Here is a 14,725-nt window from a genome sequence, read left to right on the forward strand (position 1 = left end):
AAAATGCCCACATTCAGATATACCATGCCAGAGTTATGTGTGATATTGCCAGTACTGCCAACCCAAATCCCAAAATCCTTGATGCATTTAAAAATCTTTACTTTTAAGAGCAATGAACATTGAGCGCATTTTTTCTCATGTTTTCCTGTTTTTTACATATGCAGGGTCACACTCGTTTCAACGCATTCTAATTTAGCACCAAAAGGCTATAAATATAATTTCTTCAGTGAAAACCAAAACAAGAATGTCATTTCCTGATATCCACAGCTGAAGTTTTAAGATACCAAGTTCCTTAACAACAAGTTAAGAAGTGGTAGAAGATAAAAAATACAAGAACCGTTATAAAGACTGACAAAGCCATATTGTACATGGAAAGCATATGCCTGCCAAATTTCTGTAATGGAGTTAATCAGCCATCAGAAATCTTTATCTCAGCCCATTTGCTACAACTACTCCACTTCCCTGCTTCTAGAAGCAGCAGGAACCTACTGCTGTACAGACCTACTACAGAATGGATGCATATGAGAATGGATAAGCTGGATAAATTAGTTTTACTGACTGGCTAACAACAGGTGGAGTTCAGAACATATACCTCAAAAGCTGTTATCCAATAACACTTTTTTTTTTTTTTGGCCAAATTAAATTAAGCAAAGGACCGCACATTTAATATCAGCATTTTAGATTAAACATTTCTGAAATCTTAAAACTCTCCTTGTCCAAAGAAGAGGCAGTTTTTATTCCCGTTAAAACAAACAAACAAAAAACAAACAACAAACAAAAACCCAGTCTTTTTAAAAATAAATTCACCCTGCACATCAACAACGTTTCTTTAGGACAGTCAAATCCCCAAACTGCAATTATGCCTCTTTACATAATATTATAATCCTTAATCACTTCACCCAGTGTTATCTTGCTGTAAGTTATTTTCTGGTCAGCTTACTTATTTCAGTGCTTCATTATTCATAGTCAAAATTTCAGCCAAACTAAGAACAAACACATATGTAATACTGAAAAAAAACCCTGGCATCCATTCAAATTAGTAATAACATTTTGAACATTTGTTATTTAAGTTTGTTTAATTCGTTCCATCTTAAAGTGTGTAACAAGGCAACTTGTCCTATGCATCATCATGAGATCTTCCATTACCCAATCGCATATCAAGAAAACATGAAAAAGTCATACTGGAATAGCATCTGTTATAGTGGTGAAAGTTCTGCGGTTATTAAAGCTGATACTGAACACAAATAAAGTCCACTAGATGGCATAAAGCAATAGATATCATGATAAAAATCATAATGAAAACACTTTGTCATGACATTTATTGATTTCTTTTATGATAAAAAAATGCAGTGAGAGAACAAATTTATGTTTACTGGAACATTAATAAATATTAATAATTGGTTGCCTTCTACAACAAAAATAATATAAATGGAAATGCTGAGGACACAAGCTTATATATGGAAAAGTCAGGTAATATAATGAAGTCAGGTAATAATAATGAAGATTATAAATACAGCCTTAACTCTGCCCTTTGAGATCACATATTCTAGCACAATATTATTACATGATAGTACATTACACTTCAGAAATAATACAACATGATAGCCTGGTATTTTATACACAGCTTTCTTCTCAAAGAAAAAGAGAGAGAGAAAGATAAGAGAAAGAGAAAAGTAACACTTTTCCACTTTTTAATATTCAAAGTGACTATGCCTCATTTTTGTTAACCACTGTTAACAAGACTTCATCTTTAAGAAGGAGACCTGGCCTGGAAAATTTCATCTGGAATAGTGAGTACTTCGGTAAATTATGGGTACTTCTGAAAGGTAGGTTTAAAAATGCATGCATGTTTTTAATCATAACAGTCATGAGTACTGTAACCTTTACATAGAGGCTACTGCATGTTTCCTGCATGTAAAAGAATACTATTTAACTCTTCTCCACAGCTCTGTTTGTGAAGCACAATACAAATACTCAGTGGTTTAATTTTCTGAACAGCTTTGCCAGATTGGTTTGTGTTCCCTACCTGACAAACGTGGAAACTGAGACAATGAACCGTTAAATGACTTTGATTCATGGTCATACAAGAGAAGACAAGAGAATTACAATACAAGAATTTCAGAATCATCCATCTACTTGCCTTTATGCTAGGTGTACGGTAGACTTCAGTGTTCTCTCAGAGAAGACAATAAACATGTCTTGAGTATTTCTGAAAGCCTCATTTTAAATTCACAAAGGACATTTATATCTTCCAAGGCCCTACACACAATGCTTCCTTCTAACATTCACTCAAATACATGTATTCAGTTACTAGATCCTAAATAACTTAAAAAATGTCCAGGTTCTTCATTTACTTGCATTATTTGAATTTAAATGCAAAATCAAGTGAAAGATACAGTCCCACTAGAGAATGTCAGGTAGTTGTGAGGGGAGGCAGAAGTTTTACACCTCAGGGAGGCAGAGAGTAACCAAACAGGTGCAGAAAAAGGACTCCATGTATAACTAAAAGTCACTTGCATACATGTTGTTTTTTTTTCTCAAATTAAGAGAGAAGAAACATTGTCTACTATATAGGCAAAGAAGAGAATGCGCTTCTGGTTTTAAGACAAAAATTAAGAGCAAAGGCTAGGCTCTGACTATCACTTTGTCATAAGGAAAGCAACATGTGAGCTGAATCACAGAGTGGCTAAGGGTGGAAGTGGCCTCTGGAAATCACCTACTGCAAGTCCCTGCTCAGAGCAGGGTAGGCTACAGCAGGTGGCTCAGGGCTGTGTCTGCTTGGGTCTGGAATCCCCAGGGATGGAGACAACATTCCCTCTGGGCAACCTGTTACATTGTCTGACTGCCCTGAGTAAAAAAGGCCTTTTCATGTGTTTAAAAAGAATTTCCTGCATTTCATTCAGTCTGAGACCATTACCCTTTGTCCTCTCACTGGGCACGAACCAGAAAAGTCTTCCTCTGTCTTCTTTGTTCCACCAATCAAGTATTTGTATGCACTGGGAACATCCCGCCCGAGCCTCATCATTTGCAGGGTGAACAGTCCCAGCTCCTTCAGCCTCTGCTTATGACAGATGCTCCAATCCATTAAATCATCATAATGGCCCACCCTGGATTTGCTCATCCATGTTGTCCTTAGGGAAGTCCAGAACTGGACTCAGCACTCCAGCTGTGTCACACCACTGCTGAATAAAGAAGAATCATCTTCTCTGACCCGCTGGCAATGTTCTTCCTAACGCAACCCAGAAGGCTGCCAGGCTTCTTTGCTGCAAGGAGATATTGCTGGCTCATGGTCAGACTGCTGTCTGCCTGGACCTTCAGTCTTTTTCTGCAAAGCTGCTCTCCAGCTGGTTGGCCCCTAGGCTGTACAGGTGCATGGCTGTGTTTCTCTTCAGGCACAGGATTTTTCATTTTCCTTTGTTGAACTTCATGAGGTTGCTCTTTGTCCGTTTCCCATAGCCTGATGAGATCCCTCTGGTCAGCAACACATCCATCTGGTCTATCAAGTGCTCCTCCCAGTTTTGTATCATCTTCAAACTTGCTGAGAGTGCACTCTGTTCCATCGCCCATGTAATTAATGAAGATATTAAATGTTATGGGCCCCGTTTTATCCACTTCTGGATGCACGAGAGGAAACAAAGATCAGGAAACTGATTTACAATCCAAAAAGATGTCATTTGCAGACAGTCGGATAAAGCTTTCTGCATTAAGGAATGCTACGAAGCAGGTCATTTGTCCTCAGTGTAGCGTCAATATTTATTGATAGTTATTCTCCTCAGCTTTCCAACCAGACTGTTCCACAAATGGGAACTTATCTCTATGCGGTGGCCAACAGACCCAAGCATTAGATGTTAATTATTGGTAGCAGCCAAATTGCTACAGCATTTCAGACAGAAAGTAGTCTAACAAAAGATCATCTATGTCTTTGTTCCTTCTGCTGTCATTTTTCTAGCTGTGTAGATGCAGCAAGCTTTGCATGTTGTCCTTCGCTGCTGTTTAATTAGCTATTCTAAGTACCCTGCGAAGCCATTCCCTGTGTGCTTTCTCTGCATGCTTTTGCGTGCTTGCTCCTTACTTACCTTATGTTGAAGTGTTCTTTAACATCTTACGTAAGACTTTTCAGCAAAGGGATACTGAAGATGTGACAACAGGATGACTTTCCTTGTGGATAATGAGTCAGATTTGGTACCTTTGCATTAGTCATTCAGGCTTAGTTTTCATAAGTGCCCCAGTCACCAGGATAGCTTATTTTTGTTCAGTACTTTCTTGATGTGCTTTTACACAACTTCAAAATTAATTTGAGCTTCTGAGAAGCATCAGTCTCTTTGATGACTGAAATTAAAGCCTATTTGAAATGGAGTATTCTTGGGCCATAAACATTTTTTAGCTAATTATTATTACAAAAATAACATATGGCTGAGCTGTCATTCTGCCTCTAATGCATTGACCTCAAAGATTGTGCCTAGAAAGAAAATTATTATATAATGATACATGGCCTTTCATGACTGCTATCCATAAGCCAGTCCAGTTATGAGCAGCAGTGGGACATCAATTTAGGAAGCATAAAAATGTTGAAGTGTGTATATATATGTTCTTTCTAATACAATTTTAAAACAAAAGTTGCTTCACAGTTAGTTGAATATAAAGGAAAAAGCAGATGTTACTTTACTCGTTTTAATCCTTACTGAGAAATATGTTATCTTATTAAAATCCTATTGGAATACTAGATGATACTCATTCCGTCTGTACTCATATCCCACAATAGCCTGAAGTCGTTTCAAGGGTTTGGTTTGATTTGATTGTATATTTTAATGCTTAAGCAGCAGGCTTATTTGTTTGTGTAAAAAACATGTTTGGCATTCCAACTTTAAAATTAAAATTCACTCTAATACAACTTGAATGCTGAGTTTCCAGCATGAGAAGGCTGGAAATAATATTTAAGCATTCCTATAAAAGACAGGTTATGTGGAGAAGCCAAAAGCTTACTAAGTTCAATCATTTGTACTCTATCCTAACTAATAACACTTATGCGTCACAAGGATGAGAGTGTGAGAGAATGCCAGTCTTTTTCTGTCTCTTTATAAAATTGAGGATCAATGATACAATTAAAAAAGCCCCTTGAAAAGTCAGGTGTCTGTTATGAACACATGCCTACCATTAAAAATAAAGGTTTTATTCTCTGCCAGAACAGAATACCTTTAAACATAAGCTTATGGCTTTGATAAATTAGGCTAGAACAGTAAAGTTGGTTATAAAACAGAATTCCAATTCTATCAGAAATTCTGAAAACTTTTTCAAACTTGTTAAAAAGAATTTCTTTCTCTCCTTCTTTTTAATATTAATCAGAAAAGGACTTGTAACAAACGTTCCTAAAGCTTCTGGAAGCAACAAGTCAACTTAAAGAGCCTGCACACTGGGAAGCCTGGAATCCGAGAAAGCTGAAGACAATGTAGTCTTCCTACAGGCTTCCCTGAGACCTCATTATCACACAGCAATTTTTGTGAGGTATTCCATACAAAGATCACAGTGAATCAGTTTCAGTACTGAAACTACAGAGTCTACTATAAGACTTTTTTTCTTTCTTTCTTTTTTTTTTTTTTTTTTTTTTAAGTATTTTTAAGATCTGCCTCTTTAAGGTATTCTAACATGTCAAAATGAAAGTTGCTGTAAATTCACTTAGATAGTAAAGAAATAGAAGGAAGAGTTAATATTCCAAACATAAAATATCCTTCCCTATCTTAAAACTCAGTATTTTCCACCATTCAGTATATTCCACTACAAAAGTCTGCATGTGCCCTGGCATACCAATCTTCACACAGCGTTATCAGTGCCACGCACAGCTATAGGACTGGCAGTAAACACTAAGGTGTTGCTCCTCTTGTGTTATGTTTGGAAACTCAATGATAAAACTATACCTTCTCGTTCTCCCTCTCTGCTGACTGATAACTAATTCCAATGCAGCATAAAGCACTAAGGTGTTGCTTCTCTTGTGCTTTAGGACATAGCTCAATGATACCACATACACTGGAGGTAATCATGGTGATATTTTACTAAGCAGTCAGTCAAAACATTTTCCCAATAGAGTTGTTGGACAGTGCAAATGTCAGAACATGAAAACAATCTGTATAAAATTGGTAACAGTTATTTGATCTTCTCAGTTACGCTGGCCAAAGATCAAGCATTACAAAGGAATGCTGGAAAACAGAAGATACACTACGGGTTAGCAAAGCCCATTCAGATCTATCACATAGATGAACTACTTTCAGTCAGGGACTAAATTGAATACTCAGTTGCTACAGAAGTTGAAGATACTAATGAAGTACCAAGTCATTGCAGTATTAAAACTCAAAGATCTCATCCATGTCTATGATGAAAGCTATACTGTTCTTAATAACCATAGATTACATTCTCAAGGGTATCTTTGTTGAAATCTCCCTTCTGAGAATAGTTTTAAAAATAACTATGTAGAACTCTACATTTCAGTCAGCACCCATCAGCTGTGTCTGAAGTATCTCACCATAAGTATTTACTAAGTTCCTGGATTAGACAACTGCTTGCTAAAAGTTTGAAATCGTATCTCATGAAAGTATGTTGTGAAAACAGAGAATAGCAGTATTTGTTTACACTTGCTACTAACCATTTTGTTAATCTTAAGCAAATATTGTTCCTAACATGATCAGAGCCTGCCAAATGAAGCACTACATCCAGCCTCATTAGGTAAAACCCAGTTTCTTCTTCAGGCAGTTCAACGAACAACTTCATTTGTTGCCAGGTTACTCCAGCTCTAATTTCATTTGCCAAAGGAAGGTCGGAATCGGCATGTATCTGAAGATGCCACAATGAAAATGGGCTGGCACTTTCTACTAAGAAATTACTCCCATTTCATGATGAATTTATAAGTCAACACAGTGAGTAGTGGTCTGAATTCAGTTTGGGAAAATAATCTGCCCATAACTAACATGGGATTTCTCAGGATGCTCTGAGAAACAGCCCCACCAAAGTGCATGCTTTAAGAAGAGAGGAGAATACAAATGATCTTCGGAGCTTTCAATTTAATTGCTGCCACTGAATTAATAAGATTAATTAAAAAAACTAATTCTGAATTTCCACTTTCCCTGTCAGAGCAGAATTCTGGTCAAGTCATAAAAGATCCAGACCATGCCAGGGGTATTAGTGGTACTAGAAAATCATCTTTGAAAACTATTACTTTCCAAGTATGTTGTAACTCTAGAAAAGTATGTAAAACTTTGGATTGAAAGGCAATCTTGGGCAACATGTTACATTTTATTCTGACTCTATTTTTCTACTGACACTATTTTTGGTACAAAGAGTTCTTTCTATTGCAGAAAATATATTTCAGACCCTTTGTCCTTGCCAGACAGCAGTAGAGCAAACAGCTCCCCACCACCACCTTTTTTTTTTCCTCCTTTTTTTTTTTTTTTTTTTAAACTTAACAAACTAGGAACATACAGCAGGGAGATGAGTAAGCAGGCAACAAAGGTATGTTTTCAACTTCCCAAAGATATAGCAACTAAATCTACTTCATTAAAAGAGAGCTGTTCCTTTATATTCTTCCTCCCTATCCTGGCCACTGGCAAAGTTGCATTATTATCCTATGAGTCATTCCTTCTTCAAAATCTCTCTCTGGGTAGTATTTGTTAATTAAACTTTCTCATCCTCTCTTTCTCTCTTACAGTTGTTGGCAACAGTCTTGTATCCTCTCTTTTGAATAGCCATCTATATGTAATCTCCCATTATTAGAGTGCTAGGAAGGAACTGACTATCTTTTACCATGTGTGCCTGTTGAGCATACAATTACTAATTATATCAAGTATGCCTCGTGAGTGCTACTGGTGATTTAAATAGTACATTTTCTTCATCTCTTTAGGACAATGTCATCTATTGTACAATGTTTCTATCTGATTCTTTGGTGGCATTTTAGCTACTGAACTTGAAAAGTTCTTCAATTGCATAAAGAAAAATGTGGAACATCTGTCCCTTTTCTGTGGATGTGACTCTGCAGTAGCAAAAGCAGCCTGCTGTTCAGAAATGCAGAGTAGGAAATTAAATGTCATTTGAATACGTGTTGTAATAATAGCCTGGTGGCAGTGCCACAGCCAAAACCAATACTCATCAGTGTTGTATCTAGTAAAATTATATATTATGATTTCTTATTTCAATTTTATGAAATGACAGGAAAATATCTTTCACAAAAACTAGGAGGTTTCACTCCCAGCCATACAAACGTATGTAGATATTTCATTGATGTCTCTGTCCTATAAAATATATGGAGAAGTAACTGAGCATGAACGAATAACCTGGGTACGAGTGAAAGGACAATATAGCTGTTATTTATACTCAGTGAAACAAATTCACAGGCTGGCTCTGTAGATGTCCAAGAAGGTAGAGCTTATATCTTTATCCAGTCATTTACTGCATTGCTCTGTACAGAGTAACAGCTCTAGCTCTATGCATATGGCAGGGTAGGAAAGGTGAAAAACAATTGAAAAATAGCTGATTAATTGGAAGAGCAAGGTAAAAAGAGAAGTAAAAAGGCCAGAATGAAGCCTAAAGATCATCAACTGAAATCAGACCTCCACTTGGAGGCTATTGTAGAAATGAATAATTAGAGAGAATGCGAAATCTGAATTGGAAGGTATAAAAATTTAGCGGTAGTGATTTAATCTAGGCCAAGGACATCCTGGAGCAAAACCAGGGCAAGAATCTACCTCTTGGAAAATTCAGTCCAGACCTCATCCAGAAAACCATCCTCTTCATAAGCAGAGACAAAACAACACAGATTGCTGTGCCCTGGGTAGCTATGAATCTGCCTTAACGCTGATCTGGTAAATCCTTGAAGGTCCCTTTGAGACCTTTGTTTCTATGGATTTAACAGTAAGATAAAGATAAGAAGAATGGGCCATTATATGTGTGATGTTTGATCTTTTTATTTCTGTCATGTATGAACATCAAAAGCATTTGTTGGGACTGCAGTTGTCAAATTGTAAGCCAGCATGTGAAAACAGCTGTCTATCCTCAGCACCAACAAACATGAATAGATCTGTCATCATAATTACAGCTCAGAGCTGGATTGTCTTCAAATACCAACAACAGTCTGCACTGTGAGAGATGTCAAATAAGCCTGACTCAACTGGTTTAGGATCCATTTTTCTAGAAAACGTAACGACATTCTCTTCTACGAAAGGTTGCAAAAGTTTCTGTGTAACAAAGTCTGTTCTGTTAGTCTCTCATGCTAAATGTTTCATGACCTGCTAAAAGAAGTGATTCTAGAAATCATAAAATGATTTACACATTTAATAAAATAATTATGCAGTTTATTTATGTGCACATAATTTTAACTTGATTACACTCCAATAGTATTATTTCCATATTACAGCAGTAACTGTCTTCTGATATTACTCTACTGATCTCTTACAAATGTTTATTTATATGGACACAGTAGCTGAAGGGGGTTATAACAGAATACTGAGACTCTCATCCCAAAAGAGCTCTACTTTGGCAAGAAGTGACTGAGAGGTGTCTGAAAGTATCTTGTGACTTAGCAGTGATCTAGACAAAACTGAATTGGGAATCCTAGGAACAATAAAGTTCTGCAATGTAAGTATCACACTGTCAACACAGCTGGTCAGCAGACCTATCATGAATATTACACTTCTTAGTGACAAGATGAGACAGAAATAGGCTTACTCCAGGTAAAGTGCTAGTCAGTCATTTCTCTTGGGACACAGGAGAAGAAGGAACCAAAAACATGACTATGTGAATCAATTACCAGTTGCTGTTCTGAACCAAGCCTATGTGACAGGCCTGCATACTGACTTCTCTCAGGAAAGCAGATTACAGTTTTCAGATGTGCAGATTATAACCCAACATTCTGAAATTACAACTTCTAATATCTGTTTCATTGCTCAATAACAAACAAGCTAGGATACTCTGCTTCCCAGCACACATTACTCTTACATTCCTGAATTATTTCAATTATCATAACAACCTACCATACAGTTAAAGTATAAAAGTATTCCAGTGAAGTGAAACTACTAACAACTGGAATTACAGGTCACTAATATTATCCATATAAATCAGTCTGGCTGTACAGAGACAGTAAAGACTTCTGCTTCTCAATCTTCTAGCCTGGGGGGTTGCACATATTTGATGTAAAATTTTGTCAAACGTGCACTTTCATGGCAAGGGGTAGTATTTTCAATGTGGAAAGTACACTTTTCTTGAATTACTATACGGGGACATACTTCTAGAAGAAATAGACATAGTTCTAAAACGAAGCAAACAGGGAAGAGGGAGAAGAATTCAAGAAATGGAAAAGGAGGGACTCTCTATAGTTGGCTGGTAATTTACTAAAAGGATAAACTAAGAGAGGACTCAAGCCCATTGTCACAGGATCTAGATATTAAAACCCTTGCTTGATTTGAGCCTATACATGAGGTTAACTACATAAAAAACGTGCAGGCACAGAATCTTAGAGTCATTCAGGTTAGAAGGGACTCCAGCGGCTCTTTTAGTGTATCCTTCTGCTCAAAATCCTGGGAGCATCTCTTAGTTTGATTCTATTTTTAATGTGTGTATGTGTTCCTGGAAATATGAAGTATTCTACTGAAATTTTTAATTAGAAAATACTTAGTCTTTATTTTATGGAGACTTGTCAACTTAAATTAGTCCTAAGCAGCTCTCTGAAAAAAATTGTAAAGGTCTTAATTGTCAGTAACTATTTTAAAGCTCTCCCATCCTTAGAGGGTCAGCAAGGTCGCAATTTTTAAAAATGAAACTCTGGATTTTGGCTCTGTCATTAAACGTAGGCGCATTGTATAGCACTTACTCATGTAAACTGAATGCTTGGAGAGCTATGACTTGTAAACTTGCCTACTGCAATAAATAACAAAACTCAGGCACAAAATTACAAGAGAGGTTGAGCCCCTTCTGAAAGCCTGTTTACCAAAACTTAGACCAGGTTGTAATTTAAGCAAATTCTAATGGTATTAGAATAATATAAAAAATATTTTAAGTATATATATTAAAGTATAAGAAATTAAATAGTTTTAGCTATATAAAAAATACTTATATTTGAATACATACATTTTCCAACAGATATTTTAAAACCAAACAACGACAGTTTGAACTTGACATTCATTCAGGAACTTGGCCTGCTCAAGATTAATTGAGGTTGTAATGATACAACCTAGGATGACAAAATATTTGAGGTTTTACAAAGACTAATTCATACCAGACTTTGTGCAGTAACACATTTCAGTTACAAAAGTAGTGGTATCAAACTGATAGTTACCAATGGCATAAATGAGGGAAACTGACTGAAATAAAATCTGGTGACGATTGCTCTCTAAGCTGCACCTTGCAGTGTATGAATTCCAGCCTAAATTCCATATATATTTTTTTTTTCCATCCCTCTCTCCCCAGCAAGCCCAGCTATATATACACCCTTGGTCACTGCATACGGGAACCAAAGACAGGTAAGGAAAGCTGTTGCCCATTTCATGTCATTTGTATGATACAGGTAGAGGGTTTCTCCCTCTGCCCCAGGACTCTCAGAATAGGATATGCACAGTTTGGTGTTTATAAATGCAAATATAACCATGCACACACCAAGACGTGCACACACATTATGTTGCGTAATGTAACATAGCAAATGTGGCATAAGGCATTAGCTTAGATTCAGATGAGCATTAAAGATGCGAGCGTACATTAAGAAAGGATGTGCATCTAAAAAGAGCTCACTGGTGCTCTTCAGGACTGACTTCCACAGATTCTTGTAGTTGCTGTATATGCACCTCATAGATTGCATCGAAGAATTAACTGGAGCTTCTAAACACTTAGAAGACAATGCAATAATGATATACAAGAAGGAATAGAAGCAAGGAAGGACTGTACACCTGTTGGGCTTCTGAATAATCAAATAATTTATTAATTGTTATTAGCTCTTCTTTAAGATGCCATCACTCTACAGAGATGATGAATGAGATGACAGGAGTTAATTCATCTTTCTAAAGGCCTTTTTGTTGTTGTTGTTTTTGTTTCTGGGACATGTAGGATCTCAGAAAGATAAAACAATGTAAACTCAGCATAGGTTTACACAGGTCTTTTTGTTTTTAAGGTTTCTTCATAATTTATAGGTTACAACCAGCAAATCAGTTTGTACCAGTTCAAGATCTACTGCCAAATGACAATGCAAAACCATCTCAAAGGCACCTGTATGCAACATATGACATGCTCATTTTTCATATATTTGAAAAACTCAAGTAATGAATCCACAGCAGAACTGAAAAGTCTGATTGGTTCAGTCAGAAGCTTGAAAACTCAGGAAAGGGGAAAATGAGGTTTTCTATGAAATATTAAATTCCTGTGTACCTTTAGAGTACTCTAGAACCACAGTGACTGAGGGAAGGTGATTACTTTGTAGGCCTGTATTCCAGAAAAGAGAACTTGCATTTCAAAGAGGCATTCTTGTATAATATGGTATTGTTCCCCATGACTAAGATTTGCAGAATCCTTTTCAGACTTCTCACAGGCATATGTGAGCAATGTGCAAAGAACAAAGAACAAAATACACCATCAAATCTGCTAGTGATAATCTCAAAGTCAAGAAGTATCACATTACTTGTAGGTATGAAGCTAACAGAAAACCTTTGAAAAATCAAAGAAACCTATTGTCTGTGACATAATAGGCCACAATCATCACTGTGGACTACGCAACATAGAAAGAATAAATAGATATCCCTAAGAAAGAGCCCCTGAAACTCACTCATCTTTTCTGTGAGCCTGTAGACGGAAAGAAAGAGAGGATATGTTTCAATTCCACCCTGACAAAATGGAAAATACTTCTGTAACAGTCACTAACATTTCTTAGATATTCTCTTTAATCACACACACGCTAATGTAATTAAAGGTGCAAAACACTGAAAAATTAAAGGCTTGTCTAAAGAAATGGTGATTCACAAAGAATTGAATATACAAAACTTGGTTTGAGTCTGAGTCATGTGGAGCTCAGTGTACTACTGATTTTTGCCAAAGGCAATTGTAATAATGTTGAAAAAGATTAAAATTTTAAATATGATTAAACTCATTAAGAACTTGTTTTGAAGCTTAAGTGGATGTGGCAGTAGAGGAGAGGCTTGGATGCAACTGTGAATCATGCCAATTTCACTTTGAAAAAGTGCTCTCCAAACACTTGAGTTGTATTCTGTGGTTAGGAAAATGAGCTAAACCAGTTTCCCAATGTAGTATGCCTGTAAAAGTGAGAAAGTTCACTGACCCATAAATACTGTTTGGTATAGCACCTTTGCAAGTCCTCTCTCCTGCCAACTGTGTAATAACCTGAGACTGTATTTGCAACTGGTAGGGAATGAAAATAAGGACGAATGGTTGAACAAGTTAAATAAGAAGTTTTTCAGTTTAGAAAGTTGTCAGAAGCTTGTAAACAGGTATTAAAGATGTGGTATGAGCCACATTCTGGAAATGCCATTTTCTCATTACCTTCTATACGGCTTATTTAGATTATACAATTTCTAGACAATTAGATACAGATACAAGGATTCCCCTTTTCAATAAAATAAAAGAATTACAAAATTAGAGAAATTGATTATTATTTGTACGAAACACCATTATGATTCTCCAACGCAGTTTCTACTTCCCCTGATAAAATTCATGAGCACTTCAACTAAAAAAAAAATAATCTAGTTTTCCTGCTTTTTTGTATTACAAATGAACTACTAAGAATTATTCTTTCCTTTACTGCTGCTAAAGGAGTAGAAGCAACAAGTTGTCCATAGCTATGATAACCTGCATTTGTCTTTAATAATTACAACTGCATTTGAGGCTTCCATTAAAAATGCTGGTCACTGTCATTTACTTCCAAAATGATTTAAAATTTAAATTAAGCTAAGTATTTCCTTACACAACTGGAAAAGGAAACTTTTTTTTTTTAAAAAAAAAAAAAGGTTAGAAATAACCAATTACTTTCCTAAGCCAAACACAGTAAAAGAGAACAAGACAAAGAGAACAAGGGAGGTCATAATGGATGACAGCCCCAAGGTTTAACTTTTCAAACTCAGGCATCCACATCTAAGAATGACACTTGGGAAATTTTACTGTACATGAACAAGTTTCTATATTCAAACTAGAAACTGCTTTTGCTTCCCAAAATTGGCTTTTGCTCCCAGAAATAAAGGCTTAGAACCCATCATTTGTATTTTTATGTTTGAAATAAAAACATTTGTCCAGACACTAAGATAAATATTCAATGAAGCTGTAGTCAAAACATATCCACCTGGATAACAGAACAGTCTTGTGGAATTTCTTATCTCATGTAATGAAAATAAAAAGGCAGAAACATAATATAGGAATAATTGTGTGTCTGCCCAGGAAGATTTCTTTCCAATGTAGTTCCCATTGCAGATGAAGAATGAAAAGAACATCACACACTTTTCAAATTTCCTGTGAGCTTCTTTTTATACTTCAACAAAAAGCACAAAGACTACAACCTCTATGTTATTTTCAGAAATACAGGGAATGATTGAGGACTCTAGTGAGGGGTTATGTGTGGTTTTTTTTTTTTTTTTTGTTTGTTTGTTTTAGTGATTCAATTAGAAGAAATACTTAAGATGACTTTATTAGAAGTCCTCAAAGGCCTCAGAAGTTATCTGCTTTCCATTGATCCTATTTGTGCCACAAATAATACAATCCT

The 14,725-nt window shown here is 36.1% G+C and overlaps 2 long non-coding RNA genes across 6 annotated transcripts in view; one reads left to right on the forward strand and one right to left on the reverse strand.

Moving 5' to 3' along the window:
* LOC106033823 (uncharacterized) overlaps positions 1-14,725 on the reverse strand; it is a 223,072-nt gene that overhangs the window by 163,815 nt on the left and 44,532 nt on the right. The window lies entirely within an intron of this gene.
* LOC106033866 (uncharacterized) overlaps positions 7,379-14,725 on the forward strand; it is a 61,306-nt gene continuing 53,959 nt past the window's right edge. Inside the window, exons 1-2 of the long non-coding RNA XR_001205616.3 lie at positions 7,379-7,497; positions 11,443-11,495. This is a non-coding gene — a long non-coding RNA (uncharacterized lncRNA). The remainder of the gene's footprint in view (positions 7,498-11,442; positions 11,496-14,725) is intronic.

This window comes from Anser cygnoides, chromosome 5 (genome assembly GCF_040182565.1).
Source record: "Anser cygnoides isolate HZ-2024a breed goose chromosome 5, Taihu_goose_T2T_genome, whole genome shotgun sequence".
NCBI lineage: Eukaryota > Metazoa > Chordata > Aves > Anseriformes > Anatidae > Anser > Anser cygnoides.